The sequence below is a fragment of the Cydia splendana genome, chromosome 24 (assembly GCF_910591565.1).
Source record: "Cydia splendana chromosome 24, ilCydSple1.2, whole genome shotgun sequence".
NCBI classification, from domain to species: Eukaryota; Metazoa; Arthropoda; class Insecta; order Lepidoptera; family Tortricidae; genus Cydia; species Cydia splendana.
Genome location: NC_085983.1, coordinates 3,844,182 through 3,849,896, shown reverse-complemented (window position 1 = coordinate 3,849,896; position 5,715 = coordinate 3,844,182). Strand labels below are relative to the sequence as shown.

Genomic DNA, 5,715 nt, shown 5'->3' with positions numbered 1-5,715 from the left:
AGGTCCGGGTTCAGGTCCAGATAAGAGCCCGGATCCGGGTCAGGTCTGGCTCCAGGGCCAGCTCCGTCAAAATCGAAATGCGAAATCGCCAAACGCGTAGTCATTGAAGAGTTCTGTTCTGATTATCATGAGCAGTTCTACTTCATCAATAGCGACAGTTTTTAATGTAAATTCTTGATTTTCTGATGAAAATACACAAATCTTTATACGCATGCCTTTAAGATTTGAGGAGTTCCCTCGATTCCTCATGGATACCATCATCAGACCTCGAGCTTGACAAAAATGTGGCTTAAAAACTTAACTTGCTTAACAAACATAACGAAGAGGACAAATCGCGAAACGTGAACTATGCGTCGTTGAAGAGTTCTGTTCTGATCATCATCAGCAGTTCCACTTCATCAAATGAGACAGTTTTTAATGAAAATGCTTGATTTTCTGATGAAAATACAAAAATCTCTATACGCATGCCTTTAAGATTTGAGGAGTTCCCTCGATTCCTCGTGGATCCCATCATCAGAATCAGAACTCGAGCTTGACAAAAATGTGGCTTAAAAACTTTACTTGCTTAACAAACTTAACGAAGAGGACATATCGCCAAACGCGAACTATGCTTCGTTGAAGCTTAGAGTTCCGTTCTGATCATCATCAGCAGTTCCACTGCATCAAATGTCACTTTTTTGAATGTATGTGCTTGATTTGTTGATAAAACCCATAAATCACTATATGTATGCCTTTAAGATTTGAGGAGTTCCCTCGATTCCTCATGGATCCCATCATCAGAACTGGGTTTTGACAAAAACGGGACCAATCTGTATGCATATACATACAATCAAAAAAATAATTTTCAAAATCGGTCCGGTAATGACGGAGATATGGAGTAACAAAAAATCACAATCGAATCTCCTCCTTTTGAGATTTCGAAGTCGGTTAATAAATGAGGGCGCCGCTTTCTACGTAGCTGTCACATTTTTGACGTAAAATGCTTACACATGGCAACAATTTATAGTCTGTCAAGCCATTTCCGTCAGTAGAAAAAAGCGGCTAAAAAATGTAGGCGCGAAGGGTTGTCGTCCCATAGAAAATTTGAATATCGCGTCTTTTTCTACTGACATACTTGTGTGACCGATTATAGTATGGAAATGTTAGAGTTCCATTTTATTTAATTTCTAATATTTTATGTCCCACTATAGGCGGCAATGGATCAAAAATTGCGTGGATATATTACAAGGTCTGTGGAGCCCTGAACTGGGGCGCTACCGCGAATACCGAAAATCGTCAATTGCGGGCAATTCTGACAGATAAAACACGGTTTGCAACCGCGAAGACAGCCGTCATCGAGCGGCCCGTTCGAAAGACGATTATGGATCGAATATCGTTCCATAGACTTACCGCGAAACACAATTTTCGGAGTTTTTGACAGCACGAAATTCGTAAAGAACTGTCAAAACACACGTTACCTCAAGAGCTAACGTTGGTTCTTTCGTTTATCACAGTGCTGCCAGATGACTCGCCTTTCAGCTTTTTATCCCGTTTTTGTGCAGTGAATCCACGCATTGTTTTGCAAATATTTTGAATGTCCGAGGTTTTTGAGCACTGCAGCGGGATGAATAAATAGATATTTGGGGATTATGCTCGATCAACTCGCAGTTTCAAAGCAGTGCTCCTGTTTTTTCAATTTCATGACCTGGCAATTTCATTCTGTCATAATAGGGTATCATGCCCTTCGTGTATCTTATTATTATAGTTGATTGTGTCGTGCTGCGTGAAATTGTACTGTTTGTTTGTGAACTATTACAAAGATGTTTCTGTCGCAAGAGAACCTGGCTGAAGAAATCCGGCAACAAGCCGCTTCTATAGGTGCCTAATGCGAGAAAAATTCCGCTAAGTGAAAGTTCTGGACGCGGAGTTTGTAAATACCACGCTGCATATTTCCACATCCACGACGAAATAGCTGTAGGACCCTGTTCAATAAGGTATACTTTTTAGATTATTTCGTAAGTCATTAATCAAATAGTCAAAACATTGAACATTCACAATAAAAGGTCTAGAGCATTGCAAGATGTATGTTTCAAGTATTCAAAGTTCTACCTTCATGGGAAGCTATGTAGTGTCTGTCAGTATCTAATTAAAATAATATATCATTTGATAGAATGTATTTTTGTATTATACAGAAGATATTAATTTAATAATATATGTATATAAATGTTATGGGACAATCTTACCCAAATTGACAAAGCCCCACAATAAGCTCAAGAAGGCTTATGTTGTGATATATAATAAATACACACATGGAAAACACACACCAAATGACTCAGGAACAGATATCTGTGCTCATCACATAAATAAATAATGCCGAGATTCAAACTGAGTTGTTCGCAAAGTAGTGTACTTCTACGTTATTTTTCCATTTAAACTTTTATGGCAGGCAGATTATCAAGATGAAGTGGGCCGGGACCAAATGGATGCCTGTTTCTCAGCAAGCGGTGTCCAACTGCTAAATTACCCCGGTCTTATCAATATGGGCTATCATTAAAGCCGGGTAAGTGAAATTTGTTTACATTATTTATAATAACCTCATATCAGATAAAATAATACTGTGAGTACCTGGCACGTACTACTTAATATGCCATGAATGAATATGAATTTATAAAATATACTGATAGATATTGTTAAAAAAAAACTTGGGTTTAAAAAGAAGAATTGTCCAGTCAAATTGTATTTGTAATACATATATGGGTCTTCTTACCTGATTGAAATGTTAAAATAAATAAATACATAAAACATTTACAGTTAAGGTTGTTCTAGCCCCCACTCTATCTATACACAGTGTTCCTTATATGTAGGTAATCTTACCTACATACAATAATTACGTATCTACCCAATTCTAAAAGAAGTTTACATATATACATAATTGATGCTAAGTAGTACTTAACCAGTATTTCAGTAAATACTTAGCAGGGCTCTTCTCAAAAAAATAGTTATACATACATTGTACATTAGAAGTAATGCACATTAATCTTATATCATATTTCATAAATTAAGTACTAATAATTTCATTCTGCATTCCAGGGGTTTTCGATGCACACATGTGACCCTTCATGGGCCATAGGAATATGAAGACCGCTTCTTGTATATCTTTTCCATCACGGAACAATGGTGTTCCGGACCTTTGGGAGGCGTGCGCGGAGCCGTAGGCAACACGTGAGTCCCTTTTGACACTTAATGAAATGTAAGGGGTAAACCGAGCGGATGCTGCCCTTGCCCGCGTCATGGAACACACGCAGAGGCAGCATCCGCCAGGGTGTAAGGACTATTGAGAGTTGATGGTATCTAAAATTAACTAGGCTAATGCGTGCAAGCGATGGTGATGATAAGTACTGGGCTAAGGGATATAAATGGTATAAAACGGACGACTGCCTAACAAAATGATACGCAATTTTATTTCCGGCAGATATATTATTATTATTAGTCTAATAGAAGCAGCTAAAACAGCTTGTCTATTTCTGTGCTTGTTTTGAAGGGCAATTTTATAAAAAAACCTACCTCTTATTTATACTACTGTATACTATTGTAATAATGTTTTGAAAGTTGTCTCTTTAGTGTACCTTATAAAAAAAGATTGCCTCTTTATCCTGTTAGGAGGTTGATATATTGATCAGTATATTTCATGTTTTCCATGTGTGTAAAAATAATTTTGTGGAATAATAATCTTAACCAGTTTATTCTAATCCCAAAATATTTTAATTTTAAACTGGCTCTTAGCCCAGTCGGTAGTGACCCCGTCAATGAAAGAGGAATTTTCGAGCTCGAATCCTGGTAAAGGTATTTATTTCTGTGTTTATCACAGATATATGATCCGGAGTTATGAATGTTTTATATTATTCTATTGTATAATTATATCTTCATTTAGTACTCACAATACAAGCTTTATTTAGCTTTCTATTGGACTAGGTCGATTTGTGTCTTAGCTTTTAGGTTTTTTACGATTTGAATATATAAGTAGAATATAAAAAAAATCACAAAACAATAAAAAATATATAAACATATTATAAAAAAAAACTAACCTAGAATGCCGCCAGCAGCGGGGCAAGGCCCAAGCTGCCGGTGGTCAAGGCCGCAGTGAGAGGAATCGACGTAGGTACTATACGCGCCGTGTCCAAGATATTTATTAATTACTAGCTTCTGCCCGCGACATCGTCTGCGTGGGATGATGACGATGATTGAAAAAAACTAACCCTTTCTCGGGGCCCAAACTATATCCATACCAAATTAAGTCCAAATCGGTTCAGGGGTTTAAGCGTCAAGAGGTAACAGACAGACACACTTTTACGCGCATTTATAATATTAGTATGAAAGTATGGATTATTAATTTATTTAATTTACTAAGCCTTACATTACTTATTTCCAGACTTTATAGAAGATGTGTATACTACTGTATACCTACTCTAAAATATTCATGATTTGAATTTGACTTCCATTTTTTGTAACTTCGTACTAAAGTGAAACAGAAATTAACAACAACTGACGTTTGGTTTTCAGATACGGGATCATATCAATTACGTGGACAAGTCGTATGGTGGGACAACCTACGACCCCTTTATATGGAGCAACAGCGTTAGTCGAGATTACTTCGAGCAGCTGGCATGTGTGGCACCAGCGAAATAGTGTACATTAGGTATGTATGTGTTATAATTTATATACATATATTTGGTGTTTCTAATCACGCACTACGATACCACAGTAATATTAATCAGCATGTGTGTGTATGTGTGTGTGTGTGTTCATTTTTATTAATTCACACACACACACACACACACAATCAATTAATCGTTTAGTTAGCGCATCATGGAAAAAATGATTTACAAAATTGTCGAATGACGCTAGATGTAAAATGTGGATGACCGAAAAAATAGGAATAAATTAGAATTGTACAATACAAGCAACAGGGAGCTAAGCTAACTAAATTCGTACTATGGTGAAATATAAATTAACATTATGTAACGTTCGGTTTTCAGATATGGGAACAAGTCAACTACATCATTAACATGGACGCGTCGTACGGCAGGGCAACCCACGACGCCTTCATATGTAGCAATAGCATTAGTCAAGACTACTTCGAGCAGCGGGCATGTGGTACCAGCGAAATAGTGCACATTAGGTAGGTAGGTATGTTATAACTTAATAATTTATATAAATATATATTGTGTTCTTAATCATACACTAAACGATCCTACAGTAAGATCAATGAGCCTGTGTGAGTGTATGTGTGTTTGGGAGCTACGTACTACAGACAGACATAGATGCACATGTTACGTCAGGGGTTCATTAATGGTTTAACGCAGCGGTCGGCAACAGGCGGCCCGCGGGCTGCATGCGGCCTGCTAATCTTTCGCTTGCAGCCCGGCCCGCGAGCCTTGCTGGCTATTTTGTATGTAATATTGACAAACGACAATATCTGATAAATTCCCAAATATTAATAAAGTGCGGCCCACTTCAACATTGTTAACAACTATGTACTTATGTGGCCCTTGGCTGCTAAAAGGTTTAGCTCATCACTGAAACTATTTACGAAATATTTCGAATGACCCTAGAGTTAGACCAAGAAAAGACTGCAATGATTCTGATAGCACACGCAGTGCAACTGTTATTTTAAACGTCAAACTTCTATGAAATTATGACGCATAAATAACACTTACCTACACTGTGCATGCTATC

The 5,715-nt window shown here is 37.4% G+C and overlaps 1 long non-coding RNA gene across 1 annotated transcript; it reads left to right on the top strand.

Moving 5' to 3' along the window:
* The first annotated feature begins 3,012 nt into the window (after positions 1–3,012).
* LOC134802281 (uncharacterized) lies at positions 3,013–5,149 on the top strand. The gene is made up of 3 exons (XR_010145830.1): positions 3,013–3,201; positions 4,540–4,675; positions 5,016–5,149. It is a non-coding gene; the product is annotated as an uncharacterized LOC134802281 (long non-coding RNA).
* The last annotated feature ends 566 nt before the right edge of the window (positions 5,150–5,715 follow it).